We start from the raw sequence: 24,710 nt of genomic DNA on the forward strand, positions 1-24,710 counted from the left end.
ATGTTAAGACTTAAAGTCAGGAAGCAGGTTAGGATTCTGTTCAAATAGTAGTTACCTGGATCTGTTGACAATTCAAGAGAAGAAAAAAAAAATCCTTATCTCTGGACTACAAAGCATAGAATAAGATCAGTATTGTTTTAGTCAAAAGCCATGAAATTCTGTTTTATCAGCTCTGTCTCATGTACTTAATCTAGCTTCTGTTGTGGTGCAATCTTTCCATTTAAATTCTGGAAGATAATATTCAACTCTGGACTTGTCCCTACCATTAAGCTGGCCTTCTTCTTAAATGTTTTTTAACTCTTATTTCTGTGTGTCTGACATTAGTTTTCCTGATATAACACTCCCTTTAGAACTTCTTGGAGAACTGGTCTGGCGTCGGTAAATTCTTTCAGGTTTGTTTATCTGAGAATGTTCTTGTCTTCTCTTCCCATATGAAGGATAATCTTGCTGGGTATAGTATTCTTGGTTGAAATTGTTTTCACTCAGTACTTCAAATTTTTTTTCCCCATTCTTTCCTTGTTCACATTGATTCCAATGAGAGGTCTGCTGTTAGCCTGATGGGATCTACTTTGTAGGTAACTTGTGGTTTCTCTCTTGCCAGTCTAAGTACCTTGTCTTTGTAGTTTTGGTCAATCTGACTATAATGTGTCTTGGAGAAGATCTTCTTGGGTTGACTCTATCTGGGGTCTTATGTATTTCTTGGGTCTGTATCTTTGAATGCCTTTCTAGGTTTGAAAGGTTTTCTTCCAGGATTTCATGGAAAAGATTATCAATGCCCTTATTAGTCTCTTCATCTTCTGGGATACCAATTGTCCAGATGTTTGAACATTGGATGGTATCTAGTATTTCTTGTATATTATTCTCATTTTGGGGGGACTATTTTCTCAGTCTTTGCAGTGGATTTTTTTTTTTAGGCTAGCGATTCTATTTTCTACATCTGAGATTGGATCTTCTGTATGATCTAGTCTGCTTTTAATACTTTCAAGGGAGATTTTCATTTCCTATATTGCAGCCTTCATCTCTAACAGTTCTGTTTGATTCTTTTTTATGGTGTGTATTTCCTTTCAGATTGTGCAAGAAAACTTTCTCACCTCCTGGAAATCCTTGACACTATTCTCCTGCCTCTTCTGGAGTTCATTGTCTCTCTTCTCTTGCATCTCTGTTAACTCCAGCACTTGACTATTCTAAATTCTTTATCAGACATTTCCATGATTTCCATTGAACTATCTGTGAATGAAGAGAACTTACTCTTCCCCCCCCGGGGGGGAAGGTATTATCTTATTTTCTCATATTTCTTGTGCTTTTGTGGTGATTTCTAGTCATCTGATGGGTTATATGCTTCTTATTTTCTGGAAGTTCAATCTGAGCATTCAGGGGCATGCATGCAGGAGGAGGTGAACTACAATTTCTTTGTTGTTCCATTTTTACCTTTTGTGCAGCAGACTCAGTATACATTGAGGAATGTGTTAACCCTAATAGTATTTGGATGTTTGGCTATGGTACCCTTAGATATGTCTAGACACTCAGTGAATGGAGATTGAGCAGCAAAGTGATGAGGCAAAAGAAAAAGAATAAGAAAACAGAGAGAAAGAGAGAGAGAGAGAGAGAGAGAGGAAGAGAAGAAGAAAAAAGAAAAAACAATCTAAAAATTTTTTTTGATAAAAGCATAAAATAAAAGCCATGTGGCACAGCACCATGCAAAATCACTAGTTTTCAGCAGCAATGGAGGAGTCTTCTTTTGAAGGCCTGCTCCTTGTCTCTCCTAGAGAGGAAGGGGAAAGGAGATTGTTTTGCAAGATAAAGAAGGATCTGAAATCCAAGAGAATATTTTACCTTAAAAAATTTTAAAAAGGAAAAATTACAAAAAAATGAGAAGACGTATAGAGGCATAAAAAGACAGAGAGAGACAGAGACAAGATAGAGGGGTGCCCTACCACTTGAGACTGAGGGCTGAATTATCAGTAGAAAGTCTTCATCTCTCTTAGTCCCTGAAATCACTAATTCTCAGTGGCAATGGAGGAGTCTTCTTTTGAAGGCCTGCCCCTTGCCTCTCCACTCGAGACTGGGGGCTGGAGGCTGAATTATCAGTAGAAAATTTCATTTTTCTTAGTCTTTGAAATCACTAGTTCTCAGCAGCAATAGAAGAGTCTTCTTCTGAAGACCTGTCCCTTGCCTCTCCACTCGAGACTGGGGGCTGGAGGCTGAATTATCAGTAGAAAGTCTTCATCTCTCTTAGTCCCTGAAATCACTAGTTCTCAGCAGCATTGGAGGTAACTTCCAATGTTAAATATTCTTATTACAAAAAATAATTTAAAAAGAGGTGGGATAAAACTTTTGGAGATGCTGTCTATGTTTATAGCCTAGATTTCAGTGATGGTTTCACGAGTGTACACTTAATCACAAAATGCATCATGCTGTACACATTACATAGGTAGAGTTTTCCTCTGTCAATCATAGTTCAATGAAGTGATTGTAAAAGAAGAGAATGATGGTTAGCTATTGAAAGAAGAAAGACAGATTTCAAGAAGGAGCTAATATTTATAGTTGATTTTGAGTTCATGGGCAGGCAAGATTAGGTATTTTTTCAGAGGTCAAAGGTGGGCAAAGCCTTGGGCCTTTCTTTAATGGGTCATCAGATATTGTCACCTTTTTCTAAAAAGCATGATGCATAAATGTTCTAATTCCTGTTTCTTACAGGTATTTAGATGATTATGGCACTTCCCAAATTTTCCATTTCTGTGAAAACATTTATGGGTCAACCTATAATTTCATCATTCAGAATGCATTTCAAGTTCAGAAATGCAAAAGCATGCTTAATCCCTTTTCAAAATTTTATAGGAATTCTCCATGTATTTTCAAATTGTCTATTAACTATTTAATATGTGTCAGTACTAGTTCATTTCCTATGCCAATAATTGATTTTTCTGTTTGCCTCTAAGTTCATATTCCACATAGTTTTCTGTTTGTTTCTTTTTCTTTCTTTCTTTCTTTTTTTTTTTTTTTGGCAATGACTTTCACCTTTTTCCAGTTTACTATCATAGTTAAGGCCACTCATTCTGAAACTTTACCACCTGGGTTTAAATCCTGGTTTAGCCATTTACTACTTGTACTGCTATAAAATATGTTTAATGTTTCCATGTTAGAGTTTCTGTGTCTTCAAAATAGGGATAATAATGCCTCATAATTTGTTTTGTGACTTAAGAGAGTCAATACACATAATGTATTTGGGTAGTGACTGGAGTGTAGTATGTGTCAAAAATGAGGTGATCATTATTCTCTTCACTCTTTTATTCTATTGGGGTTTTGGGGGGTTGCTGCTTCTGCCTTTTAAAACTGATAAAAATCTCAATTCGTATGTCTCATGTTAGAGGTTTTACTTGTCCACCATGAGAGCTACACAGATAATACCCTTCCGGAGTTAACCAGTTTGATTACACGTTATTTCCAGATACATTCAGCATAATGGTTTTCTGTCAGATACAGCAAGGATGAATTTCTTAGACTCAGAAGCCATTTTGGTCATCTGTGGTCCTTTTCTAGACATACAGTCCATCTGGCTTTACAGCTCCTGGCTAAACTAGTGGTGCATGTTTAAGTTAGACCTGGCTACACAGCAATTCCCAAGGGATGTGGAATGCGGTAGAGGAAACGGGACCCACGACAATCCAGTTTTGGTCATTACACCCAGAGCCGACAGCCCAGGCATGCCCAGGAGGATTAGCCTTCCCTGGCTCTTCTCCTCATCCAGCCTATCTTTCTGATTCTTGCCAACCAGCAACATCCCCAAGCCCATCATCTACGTGTGTGTGTGTGTGTGTGTGTGTGTGTGTGAACACACACAATACAGGCATGTGATTGGTTCTGTCTCTGGAGAACCCATATCTTAAGTCTGGACAGCTCACCAAACCCCACACTTATCTATACAGTTATGGGATACATTGTCTTATCTTTAAATTATTTTCTCTATTTGAATATGTAATAGGTAGCTTTAAATTAATATGATTAAGTCTTTTTTCCCAAATTCAATTCTCTTCTCCTCTTCTAATTTCCATTTCAACTGACAGCAACTTATTTGTTTTTTTCATTTACTCAAGATGAAAACTTGGAAATAGTTTATTTCTTGGAACATTTGAACTTATCTAGTAGCAGATCCTGTCTGTTCTACATTTTTTAAAGATATTTGCTTTTATTAAGATATAACACATAGAATATGGTGAATAAATGCAAAATATACAGATCAATTATGCATTTACTCATTTATATACATAGATGGAACCACAACCTAGAACAACATACTTCCAGGAATCCACCCTGATCTTCGGGTCCCACATGGTTGACTGTGATTTGAGTCTCAAACTGGTGGCTTGAAACTAAAGCCAGGCACATGTGCGTGCATGCCCAAAATCCTGAGAGGAGAGTGGAGGAAAAGGGATTGTGGCCATCCTCACTGGGGATGATTTCTTGCTTTCTGTCTCTCTCTCTCTCTTCAACAAGCACATGAACCCTATAGCAAAAATCTCTCCCTTAAAAAAAAAAAAAAGAAAAAGAACAGGGTCATCAGATTAGCTCTAGCCTTTGTGCTCTTCACCATAACGGTATGGTCTAGTAGCCTGGATCTCTATAGAATACTAAAAGGTTGAGACTGTATTAATTATTAATAAACAACAATAAATAATATTTATAAATTTACCATCCCCAAGATTCAAGAAATTCTGAAACCACGTAGAGGCTCTGTTGTGCTCTTAAGAAATAATATCTACACTCAAACATTATTCCATAAAACGGAATCCTTCTCTAGTGTAAATGTGGCATTATTACCATGAGTCAAAGGAACAAAATCAAAAGCAAAACAGCTAGATATGCTTAGATGTTCATTGAGAGACCTCATCCTAAATACTGATTCATAATTACCTGATTCATGGAAATATGACATTATAACCACTTGTGCTGTTCGCTACATTCCAACAGATAGTGTCTTTCCTGCTAGTATTGATCACAAAAAGAATATGAATTTTTGCAGGCAACAGCCTCACTGGTGAAATGGAGATCTACAGCACAGCCGAATTGCTGGACAGCGGTGAATTCTGAATAATGCATTCCAGTCTGTGTTATTAAAAATGCAGTATGTGTCAGTCACACACAACCCAGTTTTCATAGAAATTCTTTTCCATTCTCCACTGTGAGTTACAGCATATATATATATATATATATGCTTATATATATATATGCTTATATATATATATGTGTGTGTCTGTGTGTGTGTTTACAAATTAAAGCTGAAATATTCCCTTTCTGTTTTCCAAATTATTACCAAAGGTTTAAATTAAGTAGTTTCAATTAATCATGACTGTCTAAGATATTCTCATTCTATATGTTGAAATGTATGCATTTCTCTGTATTTTTATGAGTCTAGGTTGAATATAAAGATGAGTTGATATCAAAAAGAGAACACAAAAACAAGAAAAGAAACAACTAGTTCATTGTGTAAACAGACTTTGCTTTCTTTCTTTACTTGGCATTGGTAAGACTTAGTGATACTTAACCTATATGGTATAGGTTAGAAATAAAGCATTGTTGCATATATTCCTTTAAGAGACTGATATTTAGGGAAAAGGAGTAGAGTGAATGGTGGAAATTAAAGTTTATACCATTCCTATTCTACGTTCTTAAAAAATGACATGCACGTGGGCACAGTGGTTAAGGCAGCTAGATCCCACATGGCTGACTGCTGTTCAAGTCTAGACCCAGTGACTTGAAAACATTCTGGGTACATATACATGTGTCCCTAAAATCCCCAAAGGAGGTATGAATGGAAGAGAAGGGATTGTGGCACAACCATGTCTCCTGGGGTGTGCTTTATCCCTCTTGTCCCTCCCCTCTCCTCTCCTCTCCTCTCCTCTCCTCTCCTCTTCCCTCCCTTCCCCTTCACTCTGCTCTCCTCTCTCTTCTCCTCTTTTTTCTTCTCTTTTCTTCCCTTCTCTTCTCTCTTTCTTTTTCTCCCCTGGTGAGTGCATATGCCTTGTAGCAAAACGAAAACAAAAACACAACAAAAAGACATACAAGAAAATTATAACTGAATTGTGTAAAACAGTAGTAGAATCATATTTGTTTTTCTTTTTTTTTAGGAAAAAGATATAAACACTGTTGGGGGAAAAGATATCACTTCTAGAAAACTATCTAAAATTCAGAAAAGAACTATTACAAGAGTGGTTAGAGAACGACATAGTGGATAAGAGTGAAAATCACTGAGAAAGATCTGGTACTCTCATCTCCATAAACCTAAGGACCATGAGGAGAATAAGATGACAGAATTCCCAAATAATGTGAGGGGAACATAAAAGTAGAGAACACTTGTGAAACTGTTCTGGCTTGCAAATTGGGGAGAAAATGCCTTATAGCCTGCCATTGCCAAAATGGACTGGATAGAGAAGAATAAAAATAGTAGCATGGTGTATTTAGATAAAGAATTGCCGAGGCACACTTCACACATCCATGCTCCCGAATTCCTTAAAGTAATCATGAGGCAATAGAGCAGATCTGAAATGTTCGCAGAGCCTGTGTGGGTTCAAACGCGCTGAGAGTTTGGTGGATTCGATGAGAGGGAGTGTGGTTTCCAAAAGGAAAGTTCAGTGTGCTTCTTGCATAGAGAGATGTAAAGAACTCAGGACAGGACATTGGAAGGGATTCCAGAAAATGCCCTTGGACCTAGAGGAAGCCAGTTACTTATCACTGAGGCCAGCAGAAATTTGACTGTGAAGGACCTGAACAGAAGAAACTGGGCAGTGGGACTAACAGGTGGCGTAGTGTTTAAGTTGCTGAACTCCCACAAGGCCTATTGCAGTTTGAGTCCTGGGCCTGGTGACTTGATACTCATGCCAGGTATATGGGCCCAAAATCCTGAAAGGAGAATGGAGGAGAAGGGATTGTGGTGAGGCCATCCCCACTGGAGGGCGATTTCTTACTTTGTCTCCCTTTGTCTTTCTGGTGAATGCATGCACCCTATAGCAAAAAAAAAAAAAAAAAAAAAAAAAAAAAAAAAAAAAAAAAAAATAAAACAAAAAAAAAAAAAAAAAAGTAAAAATATAAATGAATGAATGAATGAAACAGGACAGAGCTGTTTGTTCCCAAATCCTCAAAGAAAAATAGGCACCAGCCTGTTCTTGGAGTGGGAACAGTGAACAACAAAGGGGAAAAGAGGGAAGCCTATAATTATAACTTAAGCAAGACTGTTTTTTTCTGGGCCAGAAGGTGGCGTGGTAGTTAAAGAACTGAACTCTCGCATGACCAACTGAGGTTCAAGTCCTGGACCTGGCGGCTTCCTTTCTTACTTTGTCTGTCTTTCTCTGGTGAGCATTGTGTCCCATGCAAATTATAAAATAATAATAATGATAAATAAAACTGAATGAATACTTCTTTTTTAAAATTTTTTTTTAAACAGGGTAGTGCTAAATTTAAATCTTGAATTCATAAATACTGAATCACAATGGGAGATTTTATGTATGCATTGAATTCAATTAAGTAAAATTTTGTACCTCTGTATCATATTTATATTCAGATCTACGATTTGTTTCGATATCCTGAAAATTAGTACCTATATCTGTATACCTGGCATTAAACAATTTTGATGCAAAATTGATACAACTATTGATAAAGAAAATAAATCTTCTATGTCCTAGAATTTTTAAATAATTGTGCAACTTTTAAGTTCATGTCTCCCACATGGATATGACCCTAATAGAGTATCTTGACAGCTTTCACATCAAAAAATGTCAACCTGTTCTTTATACAATGACTATCTGACCAAATAAGACAGTGCCATAAAGGCACTAAACTGTGATGCATTGCCTTTTTTCTAGAGGTGAATAGCATTAGAGAATTCCAGCATGTTCTGTACTATTAAATTAATGCCACAAGCACTCTAAAGTCTGACCTGAACAAGAAAGACATAACCTGTGCAAGAAATCCTTGTTCAGAAAGAGCAGTGCAGAACAGGAGGAATAAGACAAATTGTCTCTTTGCCATGGAATATTAGCCTCTGTGAGCCCTATAACATCTGCCTGTGTTCTTTCCAAACAGAAAAATTCGTGAAAATTGCATCTGTCCATCATTGTCTTTGAGCCTCCTTAGCCTTGACCACGTTGCCTTGTTGTAGTTGACAAGCATTTGAAATTCCTCTTTACTATGTGAGGCAGAGGTTGTACTTTGTTATCACACAGACACACACAGAGAGCAGGAGCTGGTTGAATTGAGGCATAATAACATGGTACCAGAAAAAGAAGTGACCTTAGTCTATGACTCTGGCTCTGTCTCGCTCTGGGATTCTGAAAAATTCTATCAACAAACCGAGCCACCTATCAATGAGACAGAGAGCTTGACCAATAGAACACATCCTAAACTCACCTGTTCAGTGCCTTGGTCATCACCAGCCACCCGGAGTGACTGGATCACCTGAAATGTGAAACAATCACCTGGATTACTCATTTTATATACATTTTTTTAAAAAATAATGATTTATTTTATCATATTTATTATTATTATTCAATTTGACCAGAGAGAGAAAGGGAGAATGAGAAAGCAAGCCATCAGGTCTGGGACTTGAACTATGATTGGCCATGTGGAGTCCAGTGCCCCAACCACCATGCCACCTGCCAGTGCCCTAATTATATTTACTTTTAGTTGCTCTAAATTTAAATGTAGAACTGGAAATAAGGTAAAATGTTTTACCATTAAATGTAACTTTATTTTAGTTGAATTCCGCTTCAATTTAAACCTCATATCATTTAAATATTGTGTCATTGTGTGTTCTGGGAGCATGTGTTATTTCTGGTATCACACATAGTCAGACTGATTCTGGTATTAATTACACTTCCGTTCATTTGGTTGATTCGTTTCAAGAAATGTAAAATGTATTATTAATAAAGTCTTTAAAGTTTATTTCTTCCATGAACAAGAGAGACAGTAAAAGAGTGAGAGAGACAGAGAAACATGCACTCCCAGCAGGTCTGAGCATTGGCGTCTACCCCCCCTCGGCCAGTCCTGGTTCGTGGACACGTGTGAACCCATTGTACTCAGGGAAGTCTCTGGACTCAAACTGGGAACCTTTCCAAGTGGGTCAGCCTTGCAATGTGTCACATTTTGCTGCTGTGCCACCATCAAGCCCCACTTTTTAATGTGAATACTAAAAAACTTAATATGTGCCTTATGCCGTATTTCTACTGGATAGCACTGTCCTAGATAATAGGAATGGTATGTTAATGACTAAACTGATTTCTATAGCTTGCATACGGTTTTCTAGAGAACGTCATGATGTAACGGCCTACTTCTCAAGCTAAATGATGGGACGTAAGAAATGGTGATTGGCCAGCGATAAGGAATACTAACTACACTTCCATGTGAGAGTTTGCAAAGGAAGGGGCAGGGCTTCCCAAGCGTAGGACAGGGTTTCCCAAGGGAGGACAGGCTATGATGGTATAGACATGGGGACAAGGCACATCCCAGAAGACAGTGTCTCTCACTGAAGAATACATTGTGAAAATGATCTAGCAAATTGTCAATTCAATGACTGTTCATACCTTTCAGGTTGATAAGCAAGTCCTGAAGGGGAGCAAGGTGATCGTCCCTAGAGATCTTCCCTGATGAGCTGGCATGAAAGCCAAAATAAATTTAAAATGTTACTTGTTATAAATCTCTTGGGAACTGCTAAATATAGCAGTCTTACCTGCCAGGCATAAGGACTAACTAGCTATATGAATGACTCCTTGCTTAAGAACTATCCAACAGCCAGCAGATGGGAAGGCAGTTATGTCACTGGACTCTCACATGGCTGACTGGTTTGAGTCCCAGACCTAGTGTCCTGAAACTCATGCCAGGTGCATGTGTCTGCATGCCCAAGATCCCAGGAGAAGAGTGGAAGAGAAAGGATTGGGGTGTGGTCACCCCCCCGGGATTTCCCTCTCACTGTCTCTGTCTCTCTCTCTTTCTGGCAAGTACATGTACCCCAAGGCAAAAACCTAAAAAAAAAAAAAAAAAAGGAAGAAAAGGAATCCCAGCAAATCCCAGCAGCCATATGAAGAGGTTACATGTTACATTGCAATTGACTTTACTGCTTGGGCTGCAGCAGCTCAGGGCTCCTGAATTTCCTCAGTATGCCATATATTTATGTGGACATAAGTATCTAACCCAAGATCAGAAGAGTCCTTCTCTTTCTTTATTTCTTTTTGTATTTGTATATGCCTGATGGTGCATATACAAGAGAGAGGAAAAGGGAGGGAGAAGGCACTCCCCACCCCAGTGAGGCAGCAGTCCTTTCCTCTATCTCTCCATCCTGTTGGAATCCTGAGCACAAATGCTGCCCAAGCCCAGTGTGCTTTTTCTTGCTTCTAGGGCCAGGATTTGAACTGCAGTTGGCATGAGGGATCTGGCTTCTTTTGAACAGCATATTACCACTGCACCATGGGGCCAGCCCTTGATCTTAAAAATTACAGACTTGGGGCTGGCAGGTGGCAAGGTGGTTAAGGCGCTGGACTCCCACATGGCCAACTGTGGTTCAACAGTTGGACCTGGCAGCTTGCTTTCTCATTTTCCCTGTCTATCTCTCTCTCTGGTCAAATTAAATAATAATAAAATAAAATAAATAATTATTTTTAAAAATTCAAGAAGACTTCGTTGTTCCCATATTGTAAACTTAGGAATAAGAATAAATCAAAGGTAAATACTCATTAATGAAATAAGAACAAAAGGGAATATTACCTATTTGTTGATGGTACTTTCATAATGTCAGATTTCAGTTGAAAAACATATATCAGCGGGAACCAGCAGTTAGCGTAATGGCTATGTCGCTGGACTCCCACATAGTCGACCACGGTTCGCGTCCCAGACCCGGTGGCTTAAAACTCACTCCAGGCGTGTGTGCGTATGTGCCCAAGATCCCGAGAGGAGAATGGAGGAGAAGGGATTGCAGTGTGACCATCCCCCCTGGGGGGGTGGTTTCTTGCTTTCTGTCTCTATGTCTCTCTCTGTCTGGTGAGCGCATGCGCCCTATAGCGAAAACCCCTCCAAGAAAATATATATATATATCAGCAATGATGTAATGGAAATTGCTTAATTTAATAAGCAATGACAAGATTTTTGCTTCTGCAATTTTAGTTTTCAATACAAGTCAAACTAAAATGGTTGGGACCAGTAGCTGGCATAGTGGTTAAGGCGCTGGACACTCCCACATGGCCGACCAGGGTTCAAGTCCTGAATCTGGTGGCTTGCTTTCTCGCTTCCTCTCTCTCTCACTCTCAACGTCTGTCTCTCTGTGGACAAATTAAAAAATAAATGAATGAATAAATAAAATAAAATAATTATTTAAAAAAACTAAAATGGTTAAACTTGTATTCAATTATATGCTCCATAGACTAATTCTCACCAAATTCTTTAAAGAAAAAAATCTACATATTATATTACATAAGGAAGTAGATGAAAAGAAACAGTAAAATTGATATCATAGATTTTTTTATAGCAAATCTTGGATTTGGTACTTTGCTAAACGCAATCATCTGGTAATGCAATATGAGCGTTCCTTGCAAAGCAAGGCCACAACCTTTATGGCTTCTCCCTGACCTCCATTATTGGGAAAAATAAACTTATCTCTGTGTCCTGAGGTGAGGGGGGAAACACTGATGCGTGAATGTGTGTTGAAATTCCAAAACTATGCAATGACTCTTGGGAAATAGACTCTTTGTGTTAGAAAGAAGAGTTGGGGTGGAGGGGAGACCGCCAAAACTCTCTCCTTTTTTTCTTTTTTCTTTCTTTCTTTTTTTTTTTCCTCTTGTTAGTTGTCAGCGCCACAGCATTGATGACAATACCTCAGCTAGTTTCTATTTTTAAAGTCCTACTTAATGTCTCTGAAACAAGGCTAGCTGATTCATCTGTAAGAATATCATTACCTCTTCCTACTCACTTATCATCTATGGTAAGCAAGCCTTTGATGATATTTGCAAAAATGAATATTTTCTTAGTTATAATTATATAAAGTTCAGTCACTACTTCCAATCTAAGGGGGATATGGAAAGAAAAATATCTTCTTTGTCTGGCCAGTGTCTAGCTTAAATACAGACTTCACTCAGTAGCCTTCACTTTTAGCCATGGATATTTCCATATTGCTAGGGGACTGTCTCTCTAAAACTGTGTTTTATTCTCCATCTCAGGTGCCCCGTCTCAGTCACATGAACCCCTTGAAGCTCAAAGAATAATCCCCTGCCCCTCGTGAACAAATACCCTGGGATTTTTTAGAGGATGACAAGATTTTAGCATAAACTGGCCTCTCCGGGATCTGCAGACGGCTTTTGTTTTGTTCACAATGGCATTTCTTCGATTGTTCAGTTTAGCCAGGTGATTTCATAAACAGATGATTTTATATAAAAATCTATGTTTCTAGTTTGTCCTCCACAGCAAAGGTCTTTCAACCATAAATCAGAATTTGTGCCTGGCCAGCGTCACGGAGAGCTGAGGCAGCGTCTCCCCCTCACATCACTAAAACACTCTGTCCATCTTCCTTCTTCCTGGGAGGCTCTGTTCGTTGCATTCTTCACCTGACCCCTGTAGGCTGTGCTTTCTGAAATCTCTAGACAGAATATTCAGCACGATAGGACATTAGAAGCAATCAATTGTGTACCCAGTCTCTTCCTGAAGTCACATGCACTTGTGTATCACATGCTATTGTTACAACTTCAGCTTATGTATTGGTTTAATTCCACAGGATTATAAACATTTTGAGGACAGAGCCATTGTTGATTTGGCTATTCATACTATTTAGTTCTGTGTTTGTCTTCACTGGTTTTTGAATGAAGATTAAAAAAAAGACAACATGTTTTTAGAAAACTTTGGAAATAACATTTCTATAAAAATAACATAAAACAATACTACTAACCATAACTTTCATCATTAATGAAAAGGCAGAAAAAATTGCCCCATGATAGAGTGAAAAAACACACACACACAAAACACCTCAAGGATATGGGACTTGATGTATAGGTTAGATGTTTGGAAAAGAAGATCTTGTGAAAACTGGCATTGTCTGAATGTTCACAAAAGCAGACCCTCATGGGCAACCTAGCTTATGGGATGAATAGCAGGGAAGGTCTTTGGATCAACAACCATGGTAGGAAAAGGAAGAAAGTGAGCCTGAGTAGTGAAAGACGTCAAGCTGAAAGGCAGGTTCACGGCAGCTTGCTCACTCCACGACTCAGAACTGTCCGGAGTTGGTTGGCCATAAGTAAGCATTCAAACACATCAAGCAGCCACTGAATGTAGGTCATCCAAGACTGAGACTTGGCCTTGAACAATACGGTTTCCTATGGATGAAGCAATTCCTAAGGGGGCTGAGAGCCATAAACTATCTGGGGTTAACACTCCCAGACTCTGGACCAGATCTCCCTTGAAAGGGAATGAGGGCGGCCTACCACAGTCTCCAGCATGGAGATGGCCTCTCAGTTCCACAGACGTGCCATTGCTTTGGCACCACAAGACCTTGGCACATATTCTCACCCTGTCCACTAGCTATACCAGGAAAAAGCAGAATAAAGAATAATATTATATTATAAAGAATAATGCATTTTACAACATGCATGTAAAATGGAATATTTAATTGAATTGTCTATAGTTAAAATAAAACATGTAAACAAAACCAAATATACAAACAACAGTATCACAAAATTACCCAAGAGACTTATGGAGGAGTTAAACTAATCATTTTTTAAAAATCCCATTAAATAAAGGAACATAGATAATAAACATCTCCTTGGCTGTTCCTGTATCTCCAATATCCTCCTCCAATTCTAACTCAGGACTTGTTAACATTACTACTTAGGAATGCAGATTGAATAATTGAGAAAGAACTGTAAGACGAAAAAAAGAAAAGAAGAAAAGTTCAATGATTAAAGATGTGTAAAGGATAAAAAACATTAAAGGATAAAGAGAGCAATGCTCTGCTAGTCTCAATTACCAGATTAGGAGAAACAAAAAAGAAAAATAAAAAGTACCTGACACGTACTTTGAACAATATTTTCATATTTGATCGACAGGTCCCTCTAATTCCCTAACAGTGACGGAGTAATCTGGAACATGGGTACATACTGTGAAGGTTTGTGACTGTTCCTGAATTCTAAGAGCACACTCCTAGCTGCTTGACCTATGGCTTTAATTCTGCCCACACTCTATATTTCAGCTTGTGTCTCTCCACTCAGGCCTTGAGAAGGAAGAGAGTGAGGCCATGCCCCAAGAGATGCTATCTCATTACTGATGACAGCATTTCAGGTTGTTGCCAGCCCCACTGCCCAGACTTCTGCCAACGTCTGGTTCCTCTACCCAGCCCCTCTGTCTGGAGATATAAACCAGACTCCTCTCCAGGTTCTGGGCCAAATAGCCATGCTTCTTTGTCTGCCTCAGCACCCACTTACAGTCATATATGGGGGACTTCAAAAATCTCATGGAAAATAGAATTAAAGTATGTGTTTATTTGGGCACAGGAATGTTTTGGAACCCATACATAGTTTCTTAGAATAGGTATTTTCCACAAGCTTTTTGAAGACCCCTTGTATATGTTCATAGAATTGTTTCCTACAGCTTTGAACTTGTTCAGTCATAACTCACTCAAATTTGGCTGGAGGTCCTGCATATCTGCTGGTTTCTCTCCAAGGACCTCTACCCTTTCTCACTACCAGAGTATTATTCCTCATGGGTGAGGGCATATCACAAGGTTCAGATAGGGCTGACATTGCCCTCTTCACACCCCATGCATGGAACTTGTTTCAGACACAGGCTCAGGACTCTGGCCAGACAAAGCAGAGTTTTCAGTGGGATGTATTATTCTGAGTTTTTCAAAGACTCTCTTTTTCTTTTGTAGTTGCTAAACTGATCAACTGTGGTTCTTGGATTTCCAGTGCCTTCTTGCCCACCAGTTGGATAGAGAAGAAGAAACTGGAGACACTACTTGAATCCCTGGTTCTACACAATCTCAGTGAAAATAACATAGTATTTACCTGAGCACTAAAAATATTAATAAAATTAGATCCGGTGGGATTTTTGTCACTTGGAACCAAAGTGCTTCTGGCTAAAGCATCAATCTAACTGCAAATCCTTCTGCTGACCTGTAGACTTTGGGTTCCATTTCTCTACCTAGACCCATGGTACTCCCATGCCTACTTTAAGCCAACAGACTGTCTAATCACATTCCCTTCTTGATTGTGTTGGCATGTTCTTTACAATTCTAGTCTAACTAGACTTCTTCTCTTGGACTTGACTAGGCTATTCTGTCCCTCTGTATAAAATCTGATATGACGAAAATGATACAAGGAAAGTCCATAAAGCTCTCTTCGGTGTGTATATAATACATTTCCTAATTAGAAACAAGGGCCAATTTAACATCAGAGAAGCCCATTATGAATTACGGATATGAATTTGTAAACGTTCATATTAGGTCTGTTATCTACAACTACTATAAGAACAGAATCACAGTGATGTCAGAAGAGAAGAATTCTTAGGAACAAAATAAATGCAAAAGTTAATGCTCACCATCAATAACAAAAAACTAGGTTAGAGTAAATAAGAAACAGAAAATAAGATGAGAATGAAAAATGGCTACTACATTCTACATAAATATTTTAATAATCATCTATAAACTAAACTTACAAAAAGAACTGTAATGTGTTTATCAATCAACATCCTTATTAGAGTACTCCATAAATGTGTGTCGATAATGGTTTAGCACAGGAAATTTTAGGAGCTTTCTCAGAAACAGTTCCATCAAGAAACTTTAATGCTTTGTCTTTCATACATTAATTGTGTTTACCTGCTACCAACTGGAGGTAAGATATCTTTGTGGAGAATGTTTTTTATTGCTTTATGGAACAGTAAGCCCAAACAATTGAAAGGCAGCAATTGAAATCATTGTGGAGGAGATTCAATCTTGTAGCAGGGATTGTCAATGCTGCTCAAAGGAGATATGACGTTTCAGGATAAAAACCTTGCCAAAGGTCAAACTGCGGAAAAAGAAAGAAGAGATACAAAATCACTTCACATGAGGTTGCTGCTCTAGCGTGAGATATGTGGAGAAATAAACTATCAAAGATATTATAAATCTATGGTTTCAGACAGTTAAATATAAGGAAAGGATTTAAAACTAGTTAGCCACTGAGGATGAAGAATTAATTGTGATCAATAAGGTAGTAATCAATTAAGACTCTTTGAATAGACACACTGTGATTATCTTAAAAACAGGATTAACACTATTGTGAGGAAAATGCCAGAAAGGACAAAATATGCAATCAAGACACTAAATTAGGTATGAAATAACTAAGGAGAAGGGCAAACTGTATTTACAATTACTCTTTAACACTGTGGGTTTTAAATAAGATGTTTGAAAGGAAAAATAGCAGAGAATGGATCGGGATATAGATGTGTTCAGACGCCGATGTAGAAACAGAGTGAAAACATGGGATTTGTAAAGAATGATTTTATGTTTTTACATGCTGCATCAAAAATATACTAATAAAATATATATGCAGATACAATGAGATAAATTATGTAAAGCTCTCTGAAATACAAAGTGTTACATAAATGCAAAACACTATGTTGTTATACTTTGAAGTCTCTGTATTTCAAGACACATGTTTATAAATACAGAACTAATATCTTGCTGTAAGTAGTTTTCATTTTTCTTTTTTTTTATTGAGGGGACAGTGGTATATGAAAGAATTAAGATGACAGATATAAATACAGTCCTTATCTGAGTATACATTCTTGAGCAGCATTGTTTAGAATGGCTAAAAGCAAGTAAGCAAGAAATAAATAGAAGAGAGTAAAAATCTAAAAAAAGAAAAGAATCAATGAATAAAATCGGTATGTTCAGAAGATACACAGTATTTAATAACTACTATTGAGTTAAAACCTAAACCATACTATTATAGACTATAGAATTTCTCAGAAAATTGCAAAATTCAAATTTTCAGTAATCCATAATCACATATACTGCCATCTTTAATGCCTGGAATACATACACGGATCCCACCTAGGTCTCCACTGGAGAATATGCATTATGTAACACTAAAAACACACATTATTTTTAAATTTCTATTTGAATCCAGAAATCTACCCAGGTTGTAATCATTCTTCCTAAGGCAAAGTGAATCACCCTACAAAGGACTGCAAACCAGTGGTACAAGCATGTGAAAAGGTCGTAGGTGGGAGCCCTAGCAAGGGAATGCAATGAAATTGCAAGGGGGTTATTTGAAAAAAACAAAAAATTCAGTGTTACTGACCACAGTAAATAAAATGATGTTTTGTTTTTATAAAACAAACTAAAGAAAGAATGTAAGATTTTTGCTTTCATTGAAAGTGCATATGAAGGGCAACAAGTATTTAAATATGGTGCATGTATATTTTTAGGTAGGCATAATGTTACTCGTAAAAGATCCAAGACTTCAAAAGCTTAGTGTTATCCTCCTGTTCTTTGTGGACTAAGTCAGCTTGAGTTGTCATAGCAAATACTGTAGATTGGGTGACTTAAACAACAGTTTTTACTTTCATAATTCTGGAGGCTGTGGAATTTAAGATCGAGGAGCTGGTTGATTTAGTTCTTGGTAAGGGCTCGCTTCCTGGTGTGCACACAGCCACCTTCTCATTGCACCCTGGGATGGACTTTTCTCTGTGCTATGAGAATAAGCTCTCCACTGTTGCTTCTTATCAAGACACTCATCTCATTGGATCAGGGTTCCCCGCTAGTGAACTCATCTAATCCTAATTAACTTCCAGAGGACCCATCTCCAAATACCATTACAAAGGGGGTCAAGACTTTAACATGTAAGTGTATGTGTGGTGGGGAGGGCACAGTCCACTGCATGAGCTAAAGAAGAGAAACATAATGAATTCCGATTGGTGAATCTTTCCCAAAATGCACAAACTCTATAAAACTTGTTAGATCAAAAAAATAAAATCTGAGGAAGGACATTGAGGAGAAAAATAGAGAGGCAAGTCACTTATGGGACAAAGAAATGGATTATTATCTATTGAAGATAACTGTCTAGTATGGACTGGACTGGTGAGAAATGTACACATGTCAGAATATTCACTTTGTAAGCTAAGTAACATGATTGAATGTATAAAAGAAATAGAAAAAAAAATTTTTTTAAATATGTTATCAAAACCCTGGAAGCTCCAATGTGCCCCTAGCCGCAGACTGCCCATACAATGAAAACATCCTATTGCATAACGCCATTAATTAGTTTTGCCTATTTTTGACATTTTTAAATAGATGGCATAATATATATTATTTGGTGTCTTCCATTTCTTCATTCGCAATAATAGCCTGAGCTTCATTCATGTTTTTGGTTTAGCACAATTTCATTTTCATAGCTATATAATAATTCATTGTGTGCAAATAGTACAGTTATTTTTTATGGTCATTCATTTTCCATCTTTTTGACTATTATGAGTAATTACATTTACGAACATTCTTCTCTATATAGTTTGGGACACAGACATACTTGGTTCTGATCGGCAAATATTGAGGAGGGAATTGCTATGTGAGTGTTCAGATTTGTGATACCGGCAGTTTTCTAAAGTGGTCCTACAAATGAAAGCTCCCATTACTGTATGCGAGTTCTCATTCTGCAATGTCTTTGCCATTATTCGGTATCGTTAGGTTAATTCATTTCAGACATTCTGGTATGTGCACACTTGTGATTTTGGCTTGCCTTTCCCCGATGACTAAGTTGAACGCCTTTTAATGTGTTGATTGCCAATCTTTATTCTAGATGAACTGATTTATTTTTCATATTGGTTTTGGAGTTCTTTATGTATTCTACATACACATACTTTGTCAGTGACACACATTGAAAAGTCTGTTCTACCCTGTGGCTTGTGTTTCACTCTCATGATTGTGTCTTTCAGTGAACAGAAGACCTTAGTTCCGATATATATAAAGTATTAATCATTTTCCTTATGGTTAGAGAAAAATTGTTTCTTTGAAAAACATGCACGGGAACCAGCAGTTAGCGTAATGGCTATGTCGCTGGACTCCCACGTAGTCGACTGCAGTTCACATCCCGGACCCAGTGGCTTAAAACTCACGCTGGGTGCGTGTGCGTGTGTGCCCAAGATCCCGAGAGGAGAATGGAGGAGAAGGGATTACGGCGTGACCATCCCCCCTGGGGGGTGATTTCTCGCTTTCTGTCTCTATGTCTCTGTCTGTCTGTCTGGCGAGCGCACATGCCCTATAGTGAAAACCTCTGAAAAAAAAAAAAAGAATTGTTTATTTAATTGTGTTTCTAATTATTATTTTTAAATTTGCTATAGGGCACATGCACTCACCAGAGAGAGAGAGAGCGAGAAAGCAAGGCTGCAGGTCTGGAACTCATACCATGGTCAGCCATGTGGGAGTCCAGTGCCTTAACCACCATGTCACCTGCTGGTCCCACCCCTTCTTTTCTTAAAAACTGCAGTTTTATAATAATTCTTGTACCTGGTGGTATCAGGCATAGAACTTTGTTCTAATTTCATGCTTGTTTTTGCTCTACTTGGCTATGTTCACCTCAATATAAATTTTAGAATTTTGTCAATTTCAACAAAATAAAACTTCTAGAATTTTCATTGAGATTACAGTGACTATGAGTAAATATGAGGAAAATTGATATTTATGAGCATAACATGCCTTTTTTATATTAAAATTTCATTAGTCTCTCAAAAATATTTTATAGTTTTTGTATAGAAATTTTGTAGACAAATAGCAGACGTCAATTAGGTAATTTGTGCTGCTTGAATTTTCATATTCATTTTTTGTTGTTGCTACTGTTTTTTTTTTTTTTCATTTTTTACCATAGAGCATGTGTGCTTGCTGGAGAGAGACAGAGAGAAACAGTGAGAGTGAAAGTGAGAACTCACCCATCACCCTTGGGATGATAGCCAAGCCACAGTTCCTTCTTCTCTATTCCCCTCCTGGGATTTTGGACTTGCATGCACTAGGTGTGATTTTCAAGCCCTAGGTCTGGGACTCAAACTGTGGTCAGCTTTCTCAGAGTTCAGCATCTTAACCACCATGTCACCTGCTGGCCCCTCCTACAGTTTCTATGTACCAGGAGAACCCAAATCTTTATATTTTTACTTTTTTGTGCATAGACATGTTCTGTCAGTGAATGAGAGAGGTGCTAAAATACTTACTTATCTCTCTCTTCTTTTAGTTGTCAGTTTTGGCTTTGTAACATTAAGCTATGCTACTAGGTGCATAACAATTTATAACTATTATTATCTTTTTCAGTTTTATTTTCTTTCTTATCACTTTGTATGTCAAGCAATGTTTCTTGCTTGAAGATCTATTTTGTCTGATATTTGCATGGTTCCACCAGCTTCTTTTGGTTAGTATTTATATGACAAATTATTTATCCATCTTGTTACTTCAAAGTTTTTGTGCATTTATATTTATAGGATGTATAACCCATATATTATATTTACATTTATGTATGCTGTGTTTATCTACATAAACATTTTCAAGTACTATACAAATGTTTTCTTTTTCTAAATCTACTTTGAAAACTCTCAGAGCAGGGGTCAGGGAACTTTTCCTATGAAATCTCAGTTATCCATTTTTGATTGCACAGCCATGTCTACTTCATGTGACAGTTACGCGATGCCACATCTGTAGCTCAAGAGCAGCCATGGCCATCACGTGGCCTGTGTGTGGAGAGGATGACACTGAGGAGTCCTGGAGGTGGTTCCTGAGGAAGAGGCTAGTGAGGAGCTGCTGGGACTATTAATAGAGCAGAAGCAAACACATCACAATACAGGGCACAAGAGAACAAGAAACTGGAAGAAGAAAAAGGAAGAGCCCCCAGGACAGTTCATGACGAAGGAGTAAGCAGGAGCTTTTGCAGACTTTGATAAGCTTCTCGAACGTTTGAAAACATTGATTCCAACACCAAAAAGTTTTCATTAATAGCGAGGCATGTTCATGGTGCATTATCTGCTTAAATCAAATCTGTGATGAAAACAAACAAACAAACAAACAAACCATGCTAACCCTCAAGGACGTATTTCTAGAAAGAGTGACTCCTCCTCAAGAAGAGCCCCAGGCAGGTCATCAGGAGGTGTTCCAGAAGAAGGCCTTGTCATCACAGGAGATGGCAGCTCTGTGCCGTGACTGCCCCTGAGGAATGTCTAGTGGGACAAGACATGGAGGTGACCCTGCATAGGCCAATGTGTGTGTTCGTGCCTTAGTTTTTAACAACAGCAAAAAAATTTTACTTAAAAATATTTTTAATTGAAAAAAATAGAATAAATTTTTAAATTAGGAAAAAAAAAAACAACCTTACAGAATAAGGGTATAAAGAAAGAAAATATCTTGGACTGGACCTCTAGCAAAGTGGTAAACTCTGTGGGTGGGGAGATGGATCCCACATGACTGAGGATGGTTTGAATCTCAGCTCCAGTGACTTGAAAATCACACTGTGTGTGTGTGTGTGTGTGTGTGTGTGTCCTAAATCCTGACGGAATAGAGGAAAGAAACTGCAGCGTGCCCATGTTTCACTAAGTGGGGGAAAAAAGCTTGCGCTTTCCCGTTTTTTTCTCTCAATTTCCTCTAATGCGCATGAGTCCTCCATAAATAAATACATATTTTTTTTTAAAAAGGAAATATTGGAGCCAGCAGGTGGCGTGGTGGTTAAAGGCTTGGAATCCCACATAATTGACCGTGGTTTAAGCCCCAGATCTGGTGGCTTGCTTTCTCTCTTTCTCTCTCACTCTCACTCTCACTCTCGCTCTCTCTCTCGTTCCCTCTCTGGCCAAATTTAAATGAAAAATAAAAAATAATTTTTTAAAAAGAAAAGAAAGGAAATATCTGTACAGCCATACAATGTGTTTATATTTTAGTTATCATAAAAGAAAACAGTTAACAAACTTGTTAAAGTTTATATAGTAAAAAGTCTACAGTAACCTAAGGTTAATTTATTATTGGAGAGAAAAACATGGTTTTATAAACGTAGTGTAGCCTAAGTGTCCAGGGTTGTTGAAGTCGACAGTGGTGTGTACTGAAGTCTGGGGTCATCATACCCGGCCCCGTCACTCGCTGAGTCACCCAGAGCACCTCGGTCCCACAAGCTCTATTCATGGTCAGTGCCCTCTTATGGGAGTGCCATGCCATTTTTCTATCTTTTTCTTGTTGTTGTTACTAATGTTGCTAATGGGTGCATGTGCTTATCAGAGACAGGGAGAGGGAAAGTGAGAAGCACTTCCCATGGGGAATGCTCACACTCCAATCTCTTCTCCTCCATTTTTCCTTTTTGGGATTTTGAGTCCCTTGTACATTTCTCCTACATGTTTCTCAATCCTCCTGGGTTCATACTCCAGCCGTGAAGTCAGCCATGTGGGAACCTGCCTCCTTAACCATCATGTCACTGGCTGGCCTTATATTTTTATCTTTTTAAGGTAATTTGCTATAGTGCATGTGTGCTAGCTGGAGAGAGACAGAAAGGGAAAATGAGAAACCTTCCCAAGGGGGATGGCCACACCACAGTCTCTTCTCCTCCGTTCTCTCAGGATTTGGGGCATGCATGCACATGATTTTCTAAGCTGTAGGATCCAGGGCTGGAACTGTGGTCCGCCACCTGGGAATCCAGCAGGTTAACCCCCATGCCACCTGCTGGCCTCCATATTTTATCTTTTATACCATACTTTTTCTTACCGTATCTATGTTTGGAGTCATGAATTCCTTTGTGTTGTGATTTCCTACATTACTCAGTACACAGGATGGCAGGTCTGTGGCCTAGAAGCATCGGAGGTGTGGACGTAGACCATCCAGCATGTGTCAGTGTCTTCTGTGACATTTGTACAGACAAAACTGCCTAATGACACATTTCTCAGAACATATCCCTGTCATTGAGAGGCACATGACTGTATATTAATTCTAATGTTTTTATACACAAGGTAACATTATTACTATAATTTCCTAATTTAGATGTAGCTACATATTATTGTATTCCTTCGTCTCTGAACTCCTGTATGTTAATAGAATTCCTTGCTTCTACTTTGAGGAGATTTTCTTGTGTGCATGTTACCAGGAAATGAGAAGGGAAAAGAAGGAATGAGAGATAATTCTGATCAATTTTTTTTAGTATTTTAGTCTTTTTTTTTTTTAAGAGATAATTTTGCTTTAGGGTGTATGTGCTTGCCAGAGAGACAGAGAGACAGAAAGTGAGAAGTCACCCCCTGCGGGGAGGCCCCACTGCAATCCCTTCTCCATCCTCCTCTTGGGATTTTTGGGCATGCACACACATGTGCCCAGTGTGAATTTTAAGCCGTCGGGTCTGGGACTGGAACCGCAGTCCACTACATGGGAGTCCAGCAATGTAACCATTATGCCATCTGCTGGCCCCAGTATTTCAGGTTTTTTTAATGGAAAATGATGGACCCCATCTCATTTAACTACCCTATACTCTAGGCTTCATAGCTCCCAATTTCTGGATAACGATGACCTCAAACAGACTTTTTGAATTTTAAATTTTCTCAAGTTTTATACTATGTGTGTGTGGAGTTGACCTGCAGCAAGTTGATGTAGCATAATGAAAAGGAGTTTTTGGTTTTTCTGTGGGCATATCTTTGTCCCCTAAAGCCCTACTGGACAAGGAAACTGACGGTAGTATATTTCCTCTTATGTTCTATAAACATGGGAATTATTGAAAGTAGCATACATTTCAGGTTCTCATTTACTTGTTGATGTGAGCATTACTTGTTGATTCTGGAAACTGAATTATGTTCCGGTCTTGTAGTTTCATGTGAGCCGTCCTGGTTTTCCCCCATTACGCCCTCTTAGACTGATGTGCATTAAGGTTGCCTTCCCATAATCACACCCTTTCCAACACCAGACACCCTGACGGTATACCGTCTTAATGGGTTATTGGATAGCTTGTTTGGCCACTTAGTCATAATTTCAAATGCCTGTAACTCTACTTTGCAAAGTGGACCAAATTACTTCAACCACAATTTATCAGAATACATCTGTATATTTTGCTAGGAAGTCTTTAACCGATAAAACATTAACAAATAACTCCATCTCACGTTTTCCAGATTCTGTCCTGGTTTTCTTAAATTTTTACTTGACACATACTAGTTGTACATGTTTATGGGATTCGGTGTGATCTCTCAGTTCACGAAGACAATGCATAATGACTAAATTAGTTAATCACACAGTAATGGGAGCAGCTCGCTCGCCTCCTCCGTGGCGCGGATCCACGAGGAAGGGTCAGTTCCATTCCTGGCAGATCTACATGTGCCTGATGCCCCTGTTTCTGTAATCCCAGTGGGGCGGGCTGAGGGAAGGATAGCAGAATGAGATCCTTTTGAGGGTGCCTGTTTATCTCTCTCCAAATAAATAAATATATTAGGGACCAGTAGGTGGCATGGTGGTTAAAGCATCGGACTCCCACATGTCTGATGGTGATTCAAGCCCTGGACCAAGCAGCTTGAAAATCATGCTGAACATGTGTGCACACATGCCCCAAATCCCAGGAGACTAGAGAAGGGATTGTGGTGTAGCCTTCCCTGCTGGGGGCAATTTCTCATTTTCCCTTTCACTCACTGTCTCTCTCTGGAGAGCATATGGGCCCAAGGCAAAACAAACAAACAAACAAACAAAACAAAACAAACCCAACAACAGAAAACTTTTTAAAAAAGAAAAAAAG

This window comes from Tupaia chinensis, unplaced genomic scaffold (genome assembly GCF_000334495.1).
Source record: "Tupaia chinensis unplaced genomic scaffold, TupChi_1.0 Scaffold000315_1, whole genome shotgun sequence".
Taxonomy (NCBI): Eukaryota; Metazoa; Chordata; class Mammalia; order Scandentia; family Tupaiidae; genus Tupaia; species Tupaia belangeri.